This window comes from Pavona decussata, unplaced genomic scaffold (genome assembly GCF_977016875.1).
Source record: "Pavona decussata unplaced genomic scaffold, jaPavDecu1.1 SCAFFOLD_334, whole genome shotgun sequence".
In the NCBI taxonomy this organism is placed as follows: Eukaryota; Metazoa; Cnidaria; class Anthozoa; order Scleractinia; family Agariciidae; genus Pavona; species Pavona decussata.
Window position 1 is genome coordinate 107520 of NW_028145722.1, and position 25195 is coordinate 132714.

General features: G+C 49.0%; 3 long non-coding RNA genes across 4 annotated transcripts; all 3 read right to left on the minus strand.

Moving 5' to 3' along the window:
* Positions 1–3016: 3016 nt before the first annotated feature.
* Positions 3017–6632, minus strand: LOC146453386 (uncharacterized). 2 transcript variants are annotated; one of them, XR_014859512.1, is made up of 3 exons: positions 6557–6632; positions 4787–4853; positions 3017–3083 (listed from the first exon to the last, which is right to left on the minus strand). It is a non-coding gene; the product is annotated as an uncharacterized LOC146453386 (long non-coding RNA). The 2 variants fall into 2 exon arrangements; XR_014859513.1 differs by lacking the exon at positions 3017–3083 and adding an exon at positions 3612–3678.
* Positions 6633–7150: 518 nt separating this feature from the next.
* On the minus strand, positions 7151–8658 carry LOC146453387 (uncharacterized). Its single transcript, XR_014859510.1, has 3 exons — positions 8327–8658; positions 7732–7798; positions 7151–7218 (listed from the first exon to the last, which is right to left on the minus strand). It is a non-coding gene; the product is annotated as an uncharacterized LOC146453387 (long non-coding RNA).
* Positions 8659–23776: 15118 nt separating this feature from the next.
* LOC146453388 (uncharacterized) lies at positions 23777–25152 on the minus strand. The gene is made up of 3 exons (XR_014859511.1): positions 25084–25152; positions 24372–24438; positions 23777–23843 (listed from the first exon to the last, which is right to left on the minus strand). It is a non-coding gene; the product is annotated as an uncharacterized LOC146453388 (long non-coding RNA).
* Between the last annotated feature and the right edge of the window lie 43 nt (positions 25153–25195).

Below are 25195 nucleotides of genomic sequence, written 5' to 3' on the forward strand. Positions count from 1 at the left end.
ATTTGACGCTAGCTGTTACGTTTCTTATTCTTAGGCATGGTGCCTTTATGCCGAGTGGCTTCTGATTGCAGTGATTTTGTTCTCACTGGTCAACGACTATCCTTAGGAGCTCAGAGAGTTTTTGTTAGCTTGTTTCATGACTGTGTTTCGAATGAAACTAGTTTGCCGAGTGGCTTGTTTCTACTTCATTGATTCAATTGTCGCCGAGTGGCGTTGTGCAGAGTTGTACAGAACTTTTATATTGCAAGTTATATATATATATATATATATATATAACAGATCATCGATGGACACAACAAAACTATTCTAAGACAGAACACGCAACCTGAAGAAAGCACCACCAACAAATCCTGCAACTGCAGAGAGCCAAGCAAATGCCCTTTAAAAGGAGAATGCCTAGTCAAAGACGTAGTGTACCAAGCCACCGTCAGCACTGCAGAAAGCTTAGAAACATACGTCGGCCTTACCGCCACGGAGTTCAAGACGCGATGGCGAAACCACCAAATGTCATTCAAACATGAGAACAAAAGAAATGACACTGAACTAAGCAAACATCTGTGGCTGCTAAAAGATCAAAAGAAAGACTTCTCAATCTCCTGGAAAATCCTAGCCAAGGTTAAATCCTACACTAACCTTACCAAACGATGTAACCTTTGCAACACCGAGAAATTCTATATTTTATATAAACCAGACATGGCAACGCTTAACAAACGCAATGAACTCCTGTCAACTTGCAGACACAAGCGAAAGTTTCTCCTCAAGTTCCACCGCATCCCTAAGGACAAATCATAGACTTACAAATATAGCTTCCTATTGTTTTCTACTTTTGAATTTTCTATTTTGTAACGGTTCTTGTAACGGTTTTTGTCAATATCCTATTACTGATGTATATAAACCCCAGTGATGCTACAGTGTATATAGAATTTAACTGATGAGTAGACCAACTCCTCCTCGTTGGTCCACGAAACAGTTCTGTATTAAAGTCTATATGAAACGATATTGAGTAAACAAGTATTGTTATCACCGCTCCATTATTGTTGAGCACTATCCTGGATTTATCAGTGTGGAACTCACCTGAAGCCATATATATATATATATATATATCTACCTGGATTTTCAAAAACATACCTGCACTTAACCTACGCAGAGACAGAAAGTTCACCCTAACTGAGTCTCACAACACTTCCCTCCCCACCCCTCTGCTTTTCACACAAACTTCCAAGTCACTCACCTGCATTTAGGCCACACTCCAGGCTTTGTGTCAGCTTGATGCAATTGGTTGTCAACAGCCTGTGTCTCTATGGGGGAGGTCAAGGGGCATTAGAATTAAGTCACCCTGGTTTAAGAAAAACAGCAAATTGGACCAAGCTGAAGGCTACAATACCCTCCCCTCCCCACCCCGGAGCTTTTGACACACAACCAAGAGCTACCCCCCAGCAGTAAGCCCTCACCCTGGGTTAGCTCACAGACTAGTCATTGACGGCAAGCCCCCTCAAGTTTGGAGAACCACAGCGGCCTGAAGCTGGGCGGTGCCCAGCTTCAGGCCCAGTTCTAGCAGGCACGTTTTTGCAAATTCGCACAGATATCACAGGCAAATAGCTCTCTGGAAGGCAAAAATTGAGTTTGCAGGCAAAATGTACTAAGTCTCGCATGTAGCAGCTCAACTTGGGACAAGCCCACTTAAATTGACTGCTAATATCTACCTGGATTTTCAAAAACATACCTGCACTTAACCTACGCAGAGACAGAAAGTTCACCCTAACTGAGTCTCACAACACTTCCCTCCCCACCCCTCTGCTTTTCACACAAACTTGCAAGTCACTCACCTGCATTTAGGCCACACTCCAGGCTTTGTGTCAGCTTGATGCAATTGATTGTCAACAGCCTGTGTCTCTATGGGGGAGGTCAAGGGGCATTAGAATTAAGTCACCCTGGTTTAAGAAAAACAGCAAATTGGACCAAGCTGAAGGCTACAATACCCTCCCCTCCCCACCCCGGAGCTTTTGACACACAACCAAGAGCTACCCCCCAGCAGTAAGCCCTCACCCTGGGCTAGCTCACAGACTGGTCCTTGACGGCAAGCCCCCTCAAGTTTGGAGAACCACAGAGGCCTGAAGCTGGGCGGTGCCCAGCTTCAGGCCCAGTTCTAGCAGGCACGTTTTTGCAAATTCGCACAGATATCACAGGCAAATAGCTCTCTGGAAGGCAAAAATTGAGTTTGCAGGCAAAATGTACTAAGTCTCGCATGTAGCAGCTCAACTTGGGACAAGCCCACTTAAATTGACTGCTAATATCTACCTGGATTTTCAAAAACATACCTGCACTTAACCTACGCAGAGACAGAAAGTTCACCCTAACTGAGTCTCACAACACTTCCCTCCCCACCCCTCTGCTTTTCACACAAACTTGCAAGTCACTCACCTGCATTTAGGCCACACTCCAGGCTTTGTGTCAGCTTGATGCAATTGATTGTCAACAGCCTGTGTCTCTATGGGGGAGGTCAAGGGGCATTAGAATTAAGTCACCCTGGTTTAAGAAAAACAGCAAATTGGACCAAGCTGAAGGCTACAATACCCTCCCCTCCCCACCCCGGAGCTTTTGACACACAACCAAGAGCTACCCCCCAGCAGTAAGCCCTCACCCTGGGCTAGCTCACAGACTGGTCCTTGACGGCAAGCCCCCTCAAGTTTGGAGAACCACAGCGGCCTGAAGCTGGGCGGTGCCCAGCTTCAGGCCCAGTTCTAGCAGGCACGTTTTTGCAAATTCGCACAGATATCACAGGCAAATAGCTCTCTGGAAGGCAAAAATTGAGTTTGCAGGCAAAATGTACTAAGTCTCGCATGTAGCAGCTCAACTTGGGACAAGCCCACTTAAATTGACTGCTAATATCTACCTGGATTTTCAAAAACATACCTGCACTTAACCTACGCAGAGACAGAAAGTTCACCCTAACTGAGTCTCACAACACTTCCCTCCCCACCCCTCTGCTTTTCACACAAACTTGCAAGTCACTCACCTGTATTTAGGCCACACTCCAGGCTTTGTGTCAGCTTGATGCAATTGGTTGTCAACAGCCTGTGTCTCTATGGGGGAGGTCAAGGGGCATTAGAATTAAGTCACCCTGGTTTAAGAAAAACAGCAAATTGGACCAAGCTGAAGGCTACAATACCCTCCCCTCCCCACCCCGGAGCTTTTGACACACAACCAAGAGCTACCCCCCAGCAGTAAGCCCTCACCCTGGGCTAGCTCACAGACTGGTCCTTGACGGCAAGCCCCCTCAAGTTTGGAGAACCACAGCGGCCTGAAGCTGGGCGGTGCCCAGCTTCAGGCCCAGTTCTAGCAGGCACGTTTTTGCAAATTCGCACAGATATCACAGGCAAATAGCTCTCTGGAAGGCAAAAATTGAGTTTGCAGGCAAAATGTACTAAGTCTCGCATGTAGCAGCTCAACTTGGGACAAGCCCACTTAAATTGACTGCTAATATCTACCTGGATTTTCAAAAACATACCTGCACTTAACCTACGCAGAGACAGAAAGTTCACCCTAACTGAGTCTCACAACACTTCCCTCCCCACCCCTCTGCTTTTCACACAAACTTGCAAGTCACTCACCTGCATTTAGGCCACACTCCAGGCTTTCTGTCAGCTTGATGCAATTGATTGTCAACAGCCTGTGTCTCTATGGGGGAGGTCAAGGGGCATTAGAATTAAGAAAAACAGCAAATTGGACCAAGCTGAAGGCTACAATACCCTCCCCTCCCCACCCCGGAGCTTTTGACACACAACCAAGAGCTACCCCCCAGCAGTAAGCCCTCACCCTGGGCTAGCTCACAGACTGGTCCTTGACGGCAAGCCCCCTCAAGTTTGGAGAACCACAGAGGCCTGAAGCTGGGCGGTGCCCAGCTTCAGGCCCAGTTCTAGCAGGCACGTTTTTGCAAATTCGCACAGATATCACAGGCAAATAGCTCTCTGGAAGGCAAAATTTGAGTTTGCAGGCGAGATGTACTAAGTCTCGCATGTAGCAGCTCAACTTGGGACAAGCCCACTTAAATTGACTGCTAATATCTACCTGGATTTTCAAAAACATACCTGCACTTAACCTACGCAGAGACAGAAAGTTCACCCTAACTGAGTCTCACAACACTTCCCTCCCCACCCCTCTGCTTTTCACACAAACTTCCAAGTCACTCACCTGCATTTAGGCCACACTCCAGGCTTTGTGTCAGCTCGATGCAATTGGTTGTCAACAGCCTGTGTCTCTATGGGGGAGGTCAAGGGGCATTAGAATTAAGTCACCCTGGTTTAAGAAAAACAGCAAATTGGACCAAGCTGAAGGCTACAATACCCTCCCCTCCCCACCCCGGAGCTTTTGACACACAACCAAGAGCTACCCGCCAGCAGTAAGCCCTCACCCTGGGCTAGCTCACAGACTGGTCCTTGACGGCAAGCCCCCTCAAGTTTGGAGAACCACAGAGGCCTGAAGCTGGGCGGTGCCCAGCTTCAGGCCCAGTTCTAGCAGGCACGTTTTTGCAAATTCGCACAGATATCACAGGCAAATAGCTCTCTGGAAGGCAAAAATTGAGTTTGCAGGCAAAATGTACTAAGTCTCGCATGTAGCAGCTCAACTTGGGACAAGCCCACTTAAATTGACTGCTAATATCTACCTGGATTTTCAAAAACATACCTGCACTTAACCTACGCAGAGACAGAAAGTTCACCCTAACTGAGTCTCACAACACTTCCCTCCCCACCCCTCTGCTTTTCACACAAACTTGCAAGTCACTCACCTGCATTTAGGCCACACTCCAGGCTTTGTGTCAGCTTGATGCAATTGATTGTCAACAGCCTGTGTCTCTATGGGGGAGGTCAAGGGGCATTAGAATTAAGTCACCCTGGTTTAAGAAAAACAGCAAATTGGACCAAGCTGAAGGCTACAATACCCTCCCCTCCCCACCCCGGAGCTTTTGACACACAACCAAGAGCTACCCCCCAGCAGTAAGCCCTCACCCTGGGCTAGCTCACAGACTGGTCCTTGACGGCAAGCCCCCTCAAGTTTGGAGAACCACAGAGGCCTGAAGCTGGGCGGTGCCCAGCTTCAGGCCCAGTTCTAGCAGGCACGTTTTTGCAAATTCGCACAGATATCACAGGCAAATAGCTCTCTGGAAGGCAAAAATTGAGTTTGCAGGCAAAATGTACTAAGTCTCGCATGTAGCAGCTCAACTTGGGACAAGCCCACTTAAATTGACTGCTAATATCTACCTGGATTTTCAAAAACATACCTGCACTTAACCTACGCAGAGACAGAAAGTTCACCCTAACTGAGTCTCACAACACTTCCCTCCCCACCCCTCTGCTTTTCACACAAACTTGCAAGTCACTCACCTGCATTTAGGCCACACTCCAGGCTTTCTGTCAGCTTGATGCAATTGATTGTCAACAGCCTGTGTCTCTATGGGGGAGGTCAAGGGGCATTAGAATTAAGAAAAACAGCAAATTGGACCAAGCTGAAGGCTACAATACCCTCCCCTCCCCACCCCGGAGCTTTTGACACACAACCAAGAGCTACCCCCCAGCAGTAAGCCCTCACCCTGGGCTAGCTCACAGACTGGTCCTTGACGGCAAGCCCCCTCAAGTTTGGAGAACCACAGAGGCCTGAAGCTGGGCGGTGCCCAGCTTCAGGCCCAGTTCTAGCAGGCACGTTTTTGCAAATTCGCACAGATATCACAGGCAAATAGCTCTCTGGAAGGCAAAATTTGAGTTTGCAGGCAAAATGTACTAAGTCTCGCATGTAGCAGCTCAACTTGGGACAAGCCCACTTAAATTGACTGCTAATATCTACCTGGATTTTCAAAAACATACCTGCACTTAACCTACGCAGAGACAGAAAGTTCACCCTAACTGAGTCTCACAACACTTCCCTCCCCACCCCTCTGCTTTTCACACAAACTTCCAAGTCACTCACCTGCATTTAGGCCACACTCCAGGCTTTGTGTCAGCTTGATGCAATTGGTTGTCAACAGCCTGTGTCTCTATGGGGGAGGTCAAGGGGCATTAGAATTAAGTCACCCTGGTTTAAGAAAAACAGCAAATTGGACCAAGCTGAAGGCTACAATACCCTCCCCTCCCCACCCCGGAGCTTTTGACACACAACCAAGAGCTACCCCCCAGCAGTAAGCCCTCACCCTGGGCTAGCTCACAGACTAGTCCTTGACGGGAAGCCCCCTCAAGTTTGGAGAACCACAGAGGCCTGAAGCTGGGCGGTGCCCAGCTTCAGGCCCAGTTCTAGCAGGCACGTTTTTGCAAATTCGCACAGATATCACAGGCAAATAGCTCTCTGGAAGGCAAAAATTGAGTTTGCAGGCAAAATGTACTAAGTCTCGCATGTAGCAGCTCAACTTGGGACAAGCCCACTTAAATTGACTGCTAATATCTACCTGGATTTTCAAAAACATACCTGCACTTAACCTACGCAGAGACAGAAAGTTCACCCTAACTGAGTCTCACAACACTTCCCTCCCCACCCCTCTGCTTTTCACACAAACTTGCAAGTCACTCACCTGCATTTAGGCCACACTCCAGGCTTTGTGTCAGCTTGATGCAATTGATTGTCAACAGCCTGTATCTCTATGGGGGAGGTCAAGGGGCATTAGAATTAAGTCACCCTGGTTTAAGAAAAACAGCAAATTGGACCAAGCTGAAGGCTACAATACCCTCCCCTCCCCACCCCGGAGCTTTTGACACACAACCAAGAGCTACCCCCCAGCAGTAAGCCCTCACCCTGGGCTAGCTCACAGACTGGTCCTTGACGGCAAGCCCCCTCAAGTTTGGAGAACCACAGCGGCCTGAAGCTGGGCGGTGCCCAGCTTCAGGCCCAGTTCTAGCAGGCACGTTTTTGCAAATTCGCACAGATATCACAGGCAAATAGCTCTCTGGAAGGCAAAAATTGAGTTTGCAGGCAAAATGTACTAAGTCTCGCATGTAGCAGCTCAACTTGGGACAAGCCCACTTAAATTGACTGCTAATATCTACCTGGATTTTAGAAAACATACCTGCACTTAACCTACGCAGAGACAGAAAGTTCACCCTAACTGAGTCTCACAACACTTCCCTCCCCACCCCTCTGCTTTTCACACAAACTTGCAAGTCACTCACCTGCATTTAGGCCACACTCCAGGCTTTGTGTCAGCTTGATGCAATTGATTGTCAACAGCCTGTGTCTCTATGGGGGAGGTCAAGGGGCATTAGAATTAAGAAAAACAGCAAATTGGACCAAGCTGAAGGCTACAATACCCTCCCCTCCCCAGCCCGGAGCTTTTGACACACAACCAAGAGCTACCCCCCAGCAGTAAGCCCTCACCCTGGGCTAGCTCACAGACTGGTCCTTGACGGCAAGCCCCCTCAAGTTTGGAGAACCACAGAGGCCTGAAGCTGGGCGGTGCCCAGCTTCAGGCCCAGTTCTAGCAGGCACGTTTTTGCAAATTCGCACAGATATCACAGGCAAATAGCTCTCTGGAAGGCAAAAATTGAGTTTGCAGGCAAAATGTACTAAGTCTCGCATGTAGCAGCTCAACTTGGGACAAGCCCACTTAAATTGACTGCTAATATCTACCTGGATTTTCAAAAACATACCTGCACTTAACCTACGCAGAGACAGAAAGTTCACCCTAACTGAGTCTCACAACACTTCCCTCCCCACCCCTCTGCTTTTCACACAAACTTGCAAGTCACTCACCTGCATTTAGGCCACACTCCAGGCTTTGTGTCAGCTTGATGCAATTGATTGTCCACAGCCTGTGTCTCTATGGGAGAGGTCAAGGGGCATTAGAATTAAGTCACCCTGGTTTAAGAAAAACAGCAAATTGGACCAAGCTGAAGGCTACAATACCCTCCCCTCCCCACCCCGGAGCTTTTGACACACAACCAAGAGCTACCCCCCAGCAGTAAGCCCTCACCCTGGGCTAGCTCACAGACTGGTCCTTGACGGCAAGCCCCCTCAAGTTTGGAGAACCACAGAGGCCTGAAGCTGGGCGGTGCCCAGCTTCAGGCCCAGTTCTAGCAGGCACGTTTTTGCAAATTCGCACAGATATCACAGGCAAATAGCTCTCTGGAAGGCAAAAATTGAGTTTGCAGGCAAAATGTACTAAGTCTCGCATGTAGCAGCTCAACTTGGGACAAGCCCACTTAAATTGACTGCTAATATCTACCTGGATTTTCAAAAACATACCTGCACTTAACCTACGCAGAGACAGAAAGTTCACCCTAACTGAGTCTCACAACACTTCCCTCCCCACCCCTCTGCTTTTCACACAAACTTGCAAGTCACTCACCTGCATTTAGGCCACACTCCAGGCTTTGTGTCAGCTTGATGCAATTGATTGTCAACAGCCTGTGTCTCTATGGGGGAGGTCAAGGGGCATTAGAATTAAGTCACCCTGGTTTAAGAAAAACAGCAAATTGGACCAAGCTGAAGGCTACAATACCCTCCCCTCCCCACCCCGGAGCTTTTGACACACAACCAAGAGCTACCCCCCAGCAGTAAGCCCTCACCCTGGGCTAGCTCACAGACTGGTCCTTGACGGCAAGCCCCCTCAAGTTTGGAGAACCACAGAGGCCTGAAGCTGGGCGGTGCCCAGCTTCAGGCCCAGTTCTAGCAGGCACGTTTTTGCAAATTCGCACAGATATCACAGGCAAATAGCTCTCTGGAAGGCAAAAATTGAGTTTGCAGGCAAAATGTACTAAGTCTCGCATGTAGCAGCTCAACTTGGGACAAGCCCACTTAAATTGACTGCTAATATCTACCTGGATTTTCAAAAACATACCTGCACTTAACCTACGCAGAGACAGAAAGTTCACCCTAACTGAGTCTCACAACACTTCCCTCCCCACCCAGCAGCTCAACTTGGGACAAGCCCACTTAAATTGACTGCTAATATCTACCTGGATTTTCAAAAACATACCTGCACTTAACCTACGCAGAGATAGAAAGTTCACCCTAACTGAGTCTCACAACACTTCCCTCCCCACCCCTCTGCTTTTCACACAAACTTGCAAGTCACTCAGCTGCATTTAGGCCACACTCCAGGCTTTGTGTCAGCTTGATGCAATTGATTGTCAACAGCCTGTGTCTCTATGGGGGAGGTCAAGGGGCATTAGAATTAAGAAAAACAGCAAATTGGACCAAGCTGAAGGCTACAATACCCTCCCCTCCCCACCCCGGAGCTTTTGACACACAACCAAGAGCTACCCCCCAGCAGTAAGCCCTCACCCTGGGCTAGCTCACAGACTGGTCCTTGACGGCAAGCCCCCTCAAGTTTAGAGAACCACAGAGGCCTGAAGCTGGGCGGTGCCCAGCTTCAGGCCCAGTTCTAGCAGGCACGTTTTTGCAAATTCGCACAGATATCACAGGCAAATAGCTCTCTGGAAGGCAAAAATTGAGTTTGCAGGCAAAATGTACTAAGTCTCGCATGTAGCAGCTCAACTTGGGACAAGCCCACTTAAATTGACTGCTAATATCTACCTGGATTTTCAAAAACATACCTGCACTTAACCTACGCAGAGACAGAAAGTTCACCCTAACTGAGTCTCACAACACTTCCCTCCCCACCCCTCTGCTTTTCACACAAACTTGCAAGTCACTCACCTGCATTTAGGCCACACTCCAGGCTTTGTGTCAGCTTGATGCAATTGGTTGTCAACAGCCTGTGTCTCTATGGGGGAGGTCAAGGGGCATTAGAATTCAGTCACCCTGGTTTAAGAAAAACAGCAAATTGGACCAAGCTGAAGGCTACAATACCCTCCCCTCCCCACCCCGGAGCTTTTGACACACAACCAAGAGCTACCCCCCAGCAGTAAGCCCTCACCCTGGGCTAGCTCACAGACTGGTCCTTGACGGCAAGCCCCCTCAAGTTTGGAGAACCACAGCGGCCTTAAGCTGGGCGGTGCCCAGCTTCAGGCCCAGTTCTAGCAGGCACGTTTTTGCAAATTCGCACAGATATCACAGGCAAATAGCTCTCTGGAAGGCAAAAATTGAGTTTGCAGGCAAAATGTACTAAGTCTCGCATGTAGCAGCTCAACTTGGGACAAGCCCACTTAAATTGACTGCTAATATCTACCTGGATTTTCAAAAACATACCTGCACTTAACCTACGCAGAGACAGAAAGTTCACCCTAACTGAGTCTCACAACACTTCCCTCCCCACCCCTCTGCTTTTCACACAAACTTGCAAGTCACTCACCTGCATTTAGGCCACACTCCAGGCTTTGTGTCAGCTTGATGCAATTGGTTGTCAACAGCCTGTGTCTCTATGGGGGAGGTCAAGGGGCATTAGAATTAAGTCACCCTGGTTTAAGAAAAACAGCAAATTGGACCAAGCTGAAGGCTACAATACCCTCCCCTCCCCACCCCGGAGCTTTTGACACACAACCAAGAGCTACCCCCCAGCAGTAAGCCCTCACCCTGGGCTAGCTCACAGACTGGTCCTTGACGGCAAGCCCCCTCAAGTTTGGAGAACCACAGCGGCCTGAAGCTGGGCGGTGCCCAGCTTCAGGCCCAGTTCTAGCAGGCACGTTTTTGCAAATTCGCACAGATATCACAGGCAAATAGCTCTCTGGAAGGCAAAAATTGAGTTTGCAGGCAAAATGTACTAAGTCTCGCATGTAGCAGCTCAACTTGGGACAAGCCCACTTAAATTGACTGCTAATATCTACCTGGATTTTCAAAAACATACCTGCACTTAACCTACGCAGAGACAGAAAGTTTACCCTAACTGAGTCTCACAACACTTCCCTCCCCACCCCTCTGCTTTTCACACAAACTTGCAAGTCACTCACCTGCATTTAGGCCACACTCCAGGCTTTGTGTCAGCTTGATGCAATTGATTGTCAACAGCCTGTGTCTCTATGGGGGAGGTCAAGGGGCATTAGAATTAAGTCACCCTGGTTTAAGAAAAACAGCAAATTGGACCAAGCTGAAGGCTACAATACCCTCCCCTCCCCACCCCGGAGCTTTTGACACACAACCAAGAGCTACCCCCCAGCAGTAAGCCCTCACCCTGGGCTAGCTCACAGACTGGTCCTTGACGGCAAGCCCCCTCAAGTTTGGAGAACCACAGAGGCCTGAAGCTGGGCGGTGCCCAGCTTCAGGCCCAGTTCTAGCAGGCACGTTTTTGCAAATTCGCACAAATATCACAGGCAAATAGCTCTCTGGAAGGCAAAAATTGAGTTTGCAGGCAAAATGTACTAAGTCTCGCATGTAGCAGCTCAACTTGGGACAAGCCCACTTAAATTGACTGCTAATATCTACCTGGATTTTCAAAAACATACCTGCACTTAACCTACGCAGAGACAGAAAGTTCACCCTAACTGAGTCTCACAACACTTCCCTCCCCACCCCTCTGCTTTTCACACAAACTTGCAAGTCACTCACCTGCATTTAGGCCACACTCCAGGCTTTGTGTCAGCTTGATGCAATTGGTTGTCAACAGCCTGTGTCTCTATGGGGGAGGTCAAGGGGCATTAGAATTCAGTCACCCTGGTTTAAGAAAAACAGCAAATTGGACCAAGCTGAAGGCTACAATACCCTCCCCTCCCCACCCCGGAGCTTTTGACACACAACCAAGAGCTACCCCCCAGCAGTAAGCCCTCACCCTGGGCTAGCTCACAGACTGGTCCTTGACGGGAAGCCCCCTCAAGTTTGGAGAACCACAGCGGCCTTAAGCTGGGCGGTGCCCAGCTTCAGGCCCAGTTCTAGCAGGCACGTTTTTGCAAATTCGCACAGATATCACAGGCAAATAGCTCTCTGGAAGGCAAAAATTGAGTTTGCAGGCAAAATGTACTAAGTCTCGCATGTAGCAGCTCAACTTGGGACAAGCCCACTTAAATTGACTGCTAATATCTACCTGGATTTTCAAAAACATACCTGCACTTAACCTACGCAGAGACAGAAAGTTCACCCTAACTGAGTCTCACAACACTTCCCTCCCCACCCCTCTGCTTTTCACACAAACTTGCAAGTCACTCACCTGCATTTAGGCCACACTCCAGGTTTTGTGTCAGCTTGATGCAATTGGTTGTCAACAGCCTGTGTCTCTATGGGGGAGGTCAAGGGGCATTAGAATTAAGTCACCCTGGTTTAAGAAAAACAGCAAATTGGACCAAGCTGAAGGCTACAATACCCTCCCCTCCCCACCCCGGAGCTTTTGACACACAACCAAGAGCTACCCCCCAGCAGTAAGCCCTCACCCTGGGCTAGCTCACAGACTGGTCCTTGACGGCAAGCCCCCTCAAGTTTGGAGAACCACAGCGGCCTGAAGCTGGGCGGTGCCCAGCTTCAGGCCCAGTTCTAGCAGGCACGTTTTTGCAAATTCGCACAAATATCACAGGCAAATAGCTCTCTGGAAGGCAAAAATTGAGTTTGCAGGCAAAATGTACTAAGTCTCGCATGTAGCAGCTCAACTTGGGACAAGCCCACTTAAATTGACTGCTAATATCTACCTGGATTTTCAAAAACATACCTGCACTTAACCTACGCAGAGACAGAAAGTTCACCCTAACTGAGTCTCACAACACTTCCCTCCCCACCCCTCTGCTTTTCACACAAACTTGCAAGTCACTCACCTGCATTTAGGCCACACTCCAGGCTTTGTGTCAGCTTGATGCAATTGATTGTCAACAGCCTGTGTCTCTATGGGGGAGGTCAAGGGGCATTAGAATTAAGTCACCCTGGTTTAAGAAAAACAGCAAATTGGACCAAGCTGAAGGCTACAATACCCTCCCCTCCCCACCCCGGAGCTTTTGACACACAACCAAGAGCTACCCCCCAGCAGTAAGCCCTCACCCTGGGCTAGCTCACAGACTGGTCCTTGACGGCAAGCCCCCTCAAGTTTGGAGAACCACAGAGGCCTGAAGCTGGGCGGTGCCCAGCTTCAGGCCCAGTTCTAGCAGGCACGTTTTTGCAAATTCGCACAAATATCACAGGCAAATAGCTCTCTGGAAGGCAAAAATTGAGTTTGCAGGCAAAATGTACTAAGTCTCGCATGTAGCAGCTCAACTTGGGACAAGCCCACTTAAATTGACTGCTAATATCTACCTGGATTTTCAAAAACATACCTGCACTTAACCTACGCAGAGACAGAAAGTTCACCCTAACTGAGTCTCACAACACTTCCCTCCCCACCCAGCAGCTCAACTTGGGACAAGCCCACTTAAATTGACTGCTAATATCTACCTGGATTTTCAAAAACATACCTGCACTTAACCTACGCAGAGACAGAAAGTTCACCCTAACTGAGTCTCACAACACTTCCCTCCCCACCCCTCTGCTTTTCACACAAACTTGCAAGTCACTCAGCTGCATTTAGGCCACACTCCAGGCTTTGTGTCAGCTTGATGCAATTGATTGTCAACAGCCTGTGTCTCTATGGGGGAGGTCAAGGGGCATTAGAATTAAGAAAAACAGCAAATTGGACCAAGCTGAAGGCTACAATACCCTCCCCTCCCCACCCCGGAGCTTTTGACACACAACCAAGAGCTACCCCCCAGCAGTAAGCCCTCACCCTGGGCTAGCTCACAGACTGGTCCTTGACGGCAAGCCCCCTCAAGTTTGGAGAACCACAGAGGCCTGAAGCTGGGCGGTGCCCAGCTTCAGGCCCAGTTCTAGCAGGCACGTTTTTGCAAATTCGCACAGATATCACAGGCAAATAGCTCTCTGGAAGGCAAAAATTGAGTTTGCAGGCAAAATGTACTAAGTCTCGCATGTAGCAGCTCAACTTGGGACAAGCCCACTTAAATTGACTGCTAATATCTACCTGGATTTTCAAAAACATACCTGCACTTAACCTACGCAGAGACAGAAAGTTCACCCTAACTGAGTCTCACAACACTTCCCTCCCCACCCCTCTGCTTTTCACACAAACTTGCAAGTCACTCACCTGCATTTAGGCCACACTCCAGGCTTTGTGTCAGCTTGATGCAATTGGTTGTCAACAGCCTGTGTCTCTATGGGGGAGGTCAAGGGGCATTAGAATTCAGTCACCCTGGTTTAAGAAAAACAGCAAATTGGACCAAGCTGAAGGCTACAATACCCTCCCCTCCCCACCCCGGAGCTTTTGACACACAACCAAGAGCTACCCCCCAGCAGTAAGCCCTCACCCTGGGCTAGCTCACAGACTGGTCCTTGACGGCAAGCCCCCTCAAGTTTGGAGAACCACAGAGGCCTGAAGCTGGGCGGTGCCCAGCTTCAGGCCCAGTTCTAGCAGGCACGTTTTTGCAAATTCGCACAGATATCACAGGCAAATAGCTCTCTGGAAGGCAAAAATTGAGTTTGCAGGCAAAATGTACTAAGTCTCGCATGTAGCAGCTCAACTTGGGACAAGCCCACTTAAATTGACTGCTAATAATTAACACAGGCAAATAGCTCTCTGGAAGGCAAAAATTGAGTTTGCAGGCAAAATGTACTAAGTCTCGCATGTAGCAGCTCAACTTGGGACAAGCCCACTTAAATTGACTGCTAATATCTACCTGGATTTTCAAAAACATACCTGCACTTAACCTACGCAGAGACAGAAAGTTCACCCTAACTGAGTCTCACAACACTTCCCTCCCCACCCCTCTGCTTTTCACACAAACTTGCAAGTCACTCACCTGCATTTAGGCCACACTCCAGGCTTTGTGTCAGCTTGATGCAATTGATTGTCAACAGCCTGTGTCTCTATGGGGGAGGTCAAGGGGCATTAGAATTAAGTCACCCTGGTTTAAGAAAAACAGCAAATTGGACCAAGCTGAAGGCTACAATACCCTCCCCTCCCCACCCCGGAGCTTTTGACACACAACCAAGAGCTACCCCCCAGCAGTAAGCCCTCACCCTGGGCTAGCTCACAGACTGGTCCTTGACGGCAAGCCCCCTCAAGTTTGGAGAACCACAGAGGCCTGAAGCTGGGCGGTGCCCAGCTTCAGGCCCAGTTCTAGCAGGCACGTTTTTGCAAATTCGCACAGATATCACAGGCAAATAGCTCTCTGGAAGGCAAAAATTGAGTTTGCAGGCAAAATGTACTAAGTCTCGCATGTAGCAGCTCAACTTGGGACAAGCCCACTTAAATTGACTGCTAATATCTACCTGGATTTTCAAAAACATACCTGCACTTAACCTACGCAGAGACAGAAAGTTCACCCTAACTGAGTCTCACAACACTTCCCTCCCCACCCCTCTGCTTTTCACACAAACTTGCAAGTCACTCACCTGCATTTAGGCCACACTCCAGGCTTTGTGTCAGCTTGATGCAATTGGTTGTCAACAGCCTGTGTCTCTATGGGGGAGGTCAAGGGGCATTAGAATTAAGTCACCCTGGTTTAAGAAAAACAGCAAATTGGACCAAGCTGAAGGCTACAATACCCTCCCCTCCCCACCCCGGAGCTTTTGACACACAACCAAGAGCTACCCCCCAGCAGTAAGCCCTCACCCTGGGCTAGCTCACAGACTGGTCCTTGACGGCAAGCCCCCTCAAGTTTGGAGAACCACAGAGGCCTGAAGCTGGGCGGTGCCCAGCTTCAGGCCCAGTTCTAGCAGGCACGTTTTTGCAAATTCGCACAGATATCACTGGCAAATAGCTCTCTGGAAGGCAAAAATTGAGTTTGCAGGCAAAATGTACTAAGTTTCGCATGTAGCAGCTCAACTTGGGACAAGCCCACTTAAATTGACTGCTAATATCTACCTGGATTTTCAAAAACATACCTGCACTTAACCTACGCAGAGACAGAAAGTTCACCCTAACTGAGTCTCACAACACTTCCCTCCCCACCCCTCTGCTTTTCACACAAACTTGCAAGTCACTCACCTGCATTTAGGCCACACTCCAGGCTTTGTGTCAGCTTGATGCAATTGGTTGTCAACAGCCTGTGTCTCTATGGGGGAGGTCAAGGGGCATTAGAATTAAGTCACCCTGGTTTAAGAAAAACAGCAAATTGGACCAAGCTGAAGGCTACAATACCCTCCCCTCCCCACCCCGGAGCTTTTGACACACAACCAAGAGCTACCCCCCAGCAGTAAGCCCTTACCCTGGGCTAGCTCACAGACTAGTCCTTGACGGCAAGCCCCCTCAAGTTTGGAGAACCACAGAGGCCTGAAGCTGGGCGGTGCCCAGCTTCAGGCCCAGTTCTAGCAGGCACGTTTTTGCAAATTCGCACAGATATCACAGGGAAATAGCTCTCTGGAAGGCAAAATTTGAGTTTGCAGGCAAAATGTACTAAGTCTCGCATGTAGCAGCTCAACTTGGGACAAGCCCACTTAAATTGACTGCTAATATCTACCTGGATTTTCAAAAACATACCTGCACTTAACCTACGCAGAGACAGAAAGTTCACCCTAACTGAGTCTCACAACACTTCCCTCCCCACCCAGCAGCTCAACTTGGGACAAGCCCACTTAAATTGACTGCTAATGTCTACCTGGATTTTCAAAAACATACCTGCACTTAACCTACGCAGAGACAGAAAGTTCACCCTAACTGAGTCTCACAACACTTCCCTCCCCACCCCTCTGCTTTTCACACAAACTTCCAAGTCACTCACCTGCATTTAGGCCACACTCCAGGCTTTGTGTCAGCTTGATGCAATTGGTTGTCAACAGCCTGTGTCTCTATGGGGGAGGTCAAGGGGCATTAGAATTAAGTCACCCTGGTTTAAGAAAAACAGCAAACTGGACCAAGCTGAAGGCTACAATACCCTCCCCTCCCCACCCCGGAGCTTTTGACACACAACCAAGAGCTACCCCCCAGCAGTAAGCCCTTACCCTGGGCTAGCTCACAGACTAGTCCTTGACGGCAAGCCCCCTCAAGTTTGGAGAACCACAGAGGCCTGAAGCTGGGCGGTGCCCAGCTTCAGGCCCAGTTCTAGCAGGCACGTTTTTGCAAATTCGCACAGATATCACAGGGAAATAGCTCTCTGGAAGGCAAAATTTGAGTTTGCAGGCAAAATGTACTAAGTCTCGCATGTAGCAGCTCAACTTGGGACAAGCCCACTTAAATTGACTGCTAATATCTACCTGGATTTTCAAAAACATACCTGCACTTAACCTACGCAGAGACAGAAAGTTCACCCTAACTGAGTCTCACAACACTTCCCTCCCCACCCAGCAGCTCAACTTGGGACAAGCCCACTTAAATTGACTGCTAATGTCTACCTGGATTTTCAAAAACATACCTGCACTTAACCTACGCAGAGACAGAAAGTTCACCCTAACTGAGTCTCACAACACTTCCCTCCCCACCCCTCTGCTTTTCACACAAACTTGCAAGTCACTCACCTGCATTTAGGCCACACTCCAGGCTTTGTGTCAGCTTGATGCAATTGGTTGTCAACAGCCTGTGTCTCTATGGGGGAGGTCAAGGGGCATTAGAATTAAGTCACCCTGGTTTAAGAAAAACAGCAAATTGGACCAAGCTGAAGGCTACAATACCCTCCCCTCCCCACCCCGGAGCTTTTGACACACAACCAAGAGCTACCCCCCAGCAGTAAGCCCTCACCCTGGGCTAGCTCACAGACTAGTCCTTGACGGCAAGCCCCCTCAAGTTTGGAGAACCACAGAGGCCTGAAGCTGGGCGGTGCCCAGCTTCAGGCCCAGTTCTAGCAGGCACGTTTTTGCAAATTCGCACAGATATCACAGGCAAATAGCTCTCTGGAAGGCAAAAATTGAGTTTGCAGGCAAAATGTACTAAGTCTCGCATGTAGCAGCTCAACTTGGGACAAGCCCACTTAAATTGACTGCTAATATCTACCTGGATTTTCAAAAACATACCTGCACTTAACCTACGCAGAGACAGAAAGTTCACCCTAACTGAGTCTCACAACACTTCCCTCCCCACCCCTCTGCTTTTCACACAAACTTGCAAGTCACTCACCTGCATTTAGGCCACACTCCAGGCTTTGTGTCAGCTTGATGCAATTGGTTGTCAACAGCCTGTGTCTCTATGGGGGAGGTCAAGGGGCATTAGAATTAAGTCACCCTGGTTTAAGAAAAACAGCAAATTGGACCAAGCTGAAGGCTACAATACCCTCCCCTCCCCACCCCGGAGCTTTTGACACACAACCAAGAGCTACCCCCCAGCAGTAAGCCCTCACCCTGGGCTAGCTCACAGACTGGTCCTTGACGGCAAGCCCCCTCAAGTTTGGAGAACCACAGAGGCCTGAAGCTGGGCGGTGCCCAGCTTCAGGCCCAGTTCTAGCAGGCACGTTTTTGCAAATTCGCACAGATATCACAGGCAAATAGCTCTCTGGAAGGCAAAAATTGAGTTTGCAGGCAAAATGTACTAAGTCTCGCATGTAGCAGCTCAACTTGGGACAAGCCCACTTAAATTGACTGCTAATATCTACCTGGATTTTCAAAAACATACCTGCACTTAACCTACGCAGAGACAGAAAGTTCACCCTAACTGAGTGTCACAACACTTCCCTCCCCACCCCTCTGCTTTTCACACAAACTTGCAAGTCACTCACCTGCATTTAGGCCACACTCCAGGCTTTGTGTCAGCTTGATGCAATTGGTTGTCAACAGCCTGTGTCTCTATGGGGGAGGTCAAGGGGCATTAGAATTAAGTCACCCTGGTTTAAGAAAAACAGCAAATTGGACCAAGCTGAAGGCTACAATACCCTCCCCTCCCCACCCCGGAGCTTTTGACACACAACCAAGAGCTACCCCCCAGCAGTAAGCCCTTACCCTGGGCTAGCTCACAGACTAGTCCTTGACGGCAAGCCCCCTCAAGTTTGGAGAACCACAGAGGCCTGAAGCTGGGCGGTGCCCAGCTTCAGGCCCAGTTCTAGCAGGCACGTTTTTGCAAATTCGCACAGATATCACAGGGAAATAGCTCTCTGGAAGGCAAAATTTGAGTTTGCAGGCAAAATGTACTAAGTCTCGCATGTAGCAGCTCAACTTGGGACAAGCCCACTTAAATTGACTGCTAATATCTACCTGGATTTTCAAAAACATACCTGCACTTAACCTACGCAGAGACAGAAAGTTCACCCTAACTGAGTCTCACAACACTTCCCTCCCCACCCAGCAGCTCAACTTGGGACAAGCCCACTTAAATTGACTGCTAATGTCTACCTGGATTTTCAAAAACATACCTGCACTTAACCTACGCAGAGACAGAAAGTTCACCCTAACTGAGTCTCACAACACTTCCCTCCCCACCCCTCTGCTTTTCACACAAACTTCCAAGTCACTCACCTGCATTTAGGCCACACTCCAGGCTTTGTGTCAGCTTGATGCAATTGGTTGTCAACAGCCTGTGTCTCTATGGGGGAGGTCAAGGGGCATTAGAATTAAGTCACCCTGGTTTAAGAAAAACAGCAAATTGGACCAAGCTGAAGGCTACAATACCCTCCCCTCCCCACCCCGGAGCTTTTGACACACAACCAAGAGCTACCCCCCAGCAGTAAGTTCTTACCCTGGGCTAGCTCACAGACTAGTCCTTGACGGCAAGCCCCCTCAAGTTTGGAGAACCACAGAGGCCTGAAGCTGGGCGGTGCCCAGCTTCAGGCCCAGTTCTAGCAGGCACGTTTTTGCAAATTCGCACAGATATCACAGGGAAATAGCTCTCTGGAAGGCAAAATTTGAGTTTGCAGGCAAAATGTACTAAGTCTCGCATGTAGCAGCTCAACTTGGGACAAGCCCACTTAAATTGACTGCTAATATCTACCTGGATTTTCAAAAACATACCTGCACTTAACCTACGCAGAGACAGAAAGTTCACCCTAACTGAGTCTCACAACACTTCCCTCCCCACCCAGCAGCTCAACTTGGGACAAGCCCACTTAAATTGACTGCTAATGTCTACCTGGATTTTCAAAAACATACCTGCACTTAACCTACGCAGAGACAGAAAGTTCACCCTAACTGAGTCTCACAACACTTCCCTCCCCACCCCTCTGCTTTTCACACAAACTTCCAAGTCACTCACCTGCATTTAGGCCACACTCCAGGCTTTGTGTCAGCTTGATGCAATTGGTTGTCAACAGCCTGTGTCTCTATGGGGGAGGTCAAGGGGCATTAGAATTAAGTCACCCTGGTTTAAGAAAAACAGCAAATTGGACCAAGCTGAAGGCTACAATACCCTCCCCTCCCCACCCCGGAGCTTTTGACACACAACCAAGAGCTACCCCCCAGCAGTAAGTTCTTACCCTGGGCTAGCTCACAGACTAGTCCTTGACGGCAAGCCCCCTCAAGTTTGGAGAACCACAGAGGCCTGAAGCTGGGCGGTGCCCAGCTTCAGGCCCAGTTCTAGCAGGCACGTTTTTGCAAATTCGCACAGATATCACAGGGAAATAGCTCTCTGGAAGGCAAAATTTGAGTTTGCAGGCAAAATGTACTAAGTCTCGCATGTAGCAGCTCAACTTGGGACAAGCCCACTTAAATTGACTGCTAATATCTACCTGGATTTTCAAAAACATACCTGCACTTAACCTACGCAGAGACAGAAAGTTCACCCTAACTGAGTCTCACAACACTTCCCTCCCCACCCAGCAGCTCAACTTGGGACAAGCCCACTTAAATTGACTGCTAATGTCTACCTGGATTTTCAAAAACATACCTGCACTTAACCTACGCAGAGACAGAAAGTTCACCCTAACTGAGTCTCACAACACTTCCCTCCCCACCCCTCTGCTTTTCACACAAACTTGCAAGTCACTCACCTGCATTTAGGCCACACTCCAGGCTTTGTGTCAGCTTGATGCAATTGGTTGTCAACAGCCTGTGTCTCTATGGGGGAGGTCAAGGGGCATTAGAATTAAGTCACCCTGGTTTAAGAAAAACAGCAAATTGGACCAAGCTGAAGGCTACAATACCCTCCCCTCCCCACCCCGGAGCTTTTGACACACAACCAAGAGCTACCCCCCAGCAGTAAGCCCTCACCCTGGGCTAGCTCACAGACTAGTCCTTGACGGCAAGCCCCCTCAAGTTTGGAGAACCACAGAGGCCTGAAGCTGGGCGGTGCCCAGCTTCAGGCCCAGTTCTAGCAGGCACGTTTTTGCAAATTCGCACAGATATCACAGGCAAATAGCTCTCTGGAAGGCAAAAATTGAGTTTGCAGGCAAAATGTACTAAGTCTCGCATGTAGCAGCTCAACTTGGGACAAGCCCACTTAAATTGACTGCTAATATCTACCTGGATTTTCAAAAACATACCTGCACTTAACCTACGCAGAGACAGAAAGTTCACCCTAACTGAGTCTCACAACACTTCCCTCCCCACCCCTCTGCTTTTCACACAAACTTGCAAGTCACTCACCTGCATTTAGGCCACACTCCAGGCTTTGTGTCAGCTTGATGCAATTGATTGTCAACAGCCTGTGTCTCTATGGGGGAGGTCAAGGGGCATTAGAATTAAGTCACCCTGGTTTAAGAAAAACAGCAAATTGGACCAAGCTGAAGGCTACAATACCCTCCCCTCCCCACCCCGGAGCTTTTGACACACAACCAAGAGCTACCCCCCAGCAGTAAGCCCTCACCCTGGGCTAGCTCACAGACTGGTCCTTGACGGCAAGCCCCCTCAAGTTTGGAGAACCACAGCGGCCTGAAGCTGGGCGGTGCCCAGCTTCAGGCCCAGTTCTAGCAGGCACGTTTTTGCAAATTCGCACAGATATCACAGGCAAATAGCTCTCTGGAAGGCAAAAATTGAGTTTGCAGGCAAAATGTACTAAGTCTCGCATGTAGCAGCTCAACTTGGGACAAGCCAACTTAAATTGACTGCTAATAATTATCACAGGCAAATAGCTCTCTGGAAGGCAAAAATTGAGTTTGCAGGCAAAATGTACTAAGTCTCGCATGTAGCAGCTCAACTTGGGACAAGCCCACTTAAATTGACTGCTAATATCTACCTGGATTTTCAAAAACATACCTGCACTTAACCTACGCAGAGACAGAAAGTTCACCCTAACTGAGTCTCACAACACTTCCCTCTCCACCCCTCTGCTTTTCACACAAACTTGCAAGTCACTCACCTGCATTTAGGCCACACTCCAGGCTTTGTGTCAGCTAGATGCAATTGATTGTCAACAGCCTGTGTCTCTATGGGGGAGGTCAAGGGGCATTAGAATTAAGTCACCCTGGTTTAAGAAAAACAGCAAATTGGACCAAGCTGAAGGCTACAATACCCTCCCCTCCCCACCCCGGAGCTTTTGACACACAACCAAGAGCTACCCCCCAGCAGTAAGCCCTCACCCTGGGCTAGCTCACAGACTAGTCCTTGACGGCAAGCCCCCTCAAGTTTGGAGAACCACAGAGGCCTGAAGCTGGGCGGTGCCCAGCTTCAGGCCCAGTTCTAGCAGGCACGTTTTTGCAAATTCGCACAGATATCACAGGCAAATAGCTCTCTGGAAGGCAAAAATTGAGTTTGCAGGCAAAATGTACTAAGTCTCGCATGTAGCAGCTCAACTTGGGACAAGCCCACTTAAATTGACTGCTAATATCTACCTGGATTTTCAAAAACATACCTGCACTTAACCTACGCAGAGACAGAAAGTTCACCCTAACTGAGTCTCACAACACTTCCCTCCCCACCCCACTGCTTTTCACACAAACTTCCAAGTCACTCACCTGCATTTAGGCCACACTCCAGGCTTTGTGTCAGCTTGATGCAATTGGTTGTCAACAGCCTGTGTCTCTATGGGGGAGGTCAAGGGGCATTAGAATTAAGTCACCCTGGTTTAAGAAAAACAGCAAATTGGACCAAGCTGAAGGCTACAATACCCTCCCCTCCCCACCCCGGAGCTTTTGACACACAACCAAGAGCTACCCCCCAGCAGTAAGCCCTCACCCTGGGCTAGCTCACAGACTAGTCCTTGACGGGAAGCCCCCTCAAGTTTGGAGAACCACAGAGGCCTGAAGCTGGGCGGTGCCCAGCTTCAGGCCCAGTTCTAGCAGGCACGTTTTTGCAAATTCGCACAGATATCACAGGCAAATAGCTCTCTGGAAGGCAAAAATTGAGTTTGCAGGCAAAATGTACTAAGTCTCGCATGTAGCAGCTCAACTTGGGACAAGCCCACTTAAATTGACTGCTAATATCTACCTGGATTTTCAAAAACATACCTGCACTTAACCTACGCAGAGACAGAAAGTTCACCCTAACTGAGTGTCACAACACTTCCCTCCCCACCCCTCTGCTTTTCACACAAACTTGCAAGTCACTCACCTGCATTTAGGCCACACTCCAGGCTTTGTGTCAGCTTGATGCAATTGGTTGTCAACAGCCTGTGTCTCTATGGGGGAGGTCAAGGGGCATTAGAATTAAGTCACCCTGGTTTAAGAAAAACAGCAAATTGGACCAAGCTGAAGGCTACAATACCCTCCCCTCCCCACCCCGGAGCTTTTGACACACAACCAAGAGCTACCCCCCAGCAGTAAGCCCTCACCCTGGGCTAGCTCACAGACTGGTCCTTGACGGCAAGCCCCCTCAAGTTTGGAGAACCACAGAGGCCTGAAGCTGGGCGGTGCCCAGCTTCAGGCCCAGTTCTAGCAGGCACGTTTTTGCAAATTCGCACAGATATCACAGGCAAATAGCTCTCTGGAAGGCAAAAATTGAGTTTGCAGGCAAAATGTACTAAGTCTCGCATGTAGCAGCTCAACTTGGGACAAGCCCACTTAAATTGACTGCTAATATCTACCTGGATTTTCAAAAACATACCTGCACTTAACCTACGCAGAGACAGAAAGTTCACCCTAACTGAGTCTCACAACACTTCCCTCCCCACCCCTCTGCTTTTCACACAAACTTGCAAGTCACTCACCTGCATTTAGGCCACACTCCAGGCTTTGTGTCAGCTTGATGCAATTGATTGTCAACAGCCTGTGTCTCTATGGGGGAGGTCAAGGGGCATTAGAATTAAGTCACCCTGGTTTAAGAAAAACAGCAAATTGGACCAAGCTGAAGGCTACAATACCCTCCCCTCCCCACCCCGGAGCTTTTGACACACAACCAAGAGCTACCCCCCAGCAGTAAGCCCTCACCCTGGGCTAGCTCACAGACTGGTCCTTGACGGCAAGCCCCCTCAAGTTTGGAGAACCACAGAGGCCTGAAGCTGGGCGGTGCCCAGCTTCAGGCCCAGTTCTAGCAGGCACGTTTTTGCAAATTCGCACAGATATCACAGGCAAATAGCTCTCTGGAAGGCAAAAATTGAGTTTGCAGGCAAAATGTACTAAGTCTCGCATGTAGCAGCTCAACTTGGGACAAGCCCACTTAAATTGACTGCTAATATCTACCTGGATTTTCAAAAACATACCTGCACTTAACCTACGCAGAGACAGAAAGTTCACCCTAACTGAGTCTCACAACACTTCCCTCCCCACGCCTCTGCTTTTCACACAAACTTGCAAGTCACTCACCTGCATTTAGGCCACACTCCAGGCTTTGTGTCAGCTTGATGCAATTGATTGTCAACAGCCTGTGTCTCTATGGGGGAGGTCAAGGGGCATTAGAATTAAGTCACCCTGGTTTAAGAAAAACAGCAAATTGGACCAAGCTGAAGGCTACAATACCCTCCCCTCCCCACCCCGGAGCTTTTGACACACAACCAAGAGCTACCCCCCAGCAGTAAGCCCTCACCCTGGGCTAGCTCACAGACTGGTCCTTGACGGCAAGCCCCCTCAAGTTTGGAGAACCACAGAGGCCTGAAGCTGGGCGGTGCCCAGCTTCAGGCCCAGTTCTAGCAGGCACGTTTTTGCAAATTCGCACAGATATCACAGGCAAATAGCTCTCTGGAAGGCAAAAATTGAGTTTGCAGGCAAAATGTACTAAGTCTCGCATGTAGCAGCTCAACTTGGGACAAGCCCACTTAAATTGACTGCTAATAATTATCACAGGCAAATAGCTCTCTGGAAGGCAAAAATTGAGTTTGCAGGCAAAATGTACTAAGTCTCGCATGTAGCAGCTCAACTTGGGACAAGCCCACTTAAATTGACTGCTAATATCTACCTGGATTTTCAAAAACATACCTGCACTTAACCTACGCAGAGACAGAAAGTTCACCCTAACTGAGTCTCACAACACTTCCCTCCCCACGCCTCTGCTTTTCACACAAACTTGCAAGTCACTCACCTGCATTTAGGCCACACTCCAGGCTTTGTGTCAGCTTGATGCAATTGATTGTCAACAGCCTGTGTCTCTATGGGGGAGGTCAAGGGGCATTAGAATTAAGTCACCCTGGTTT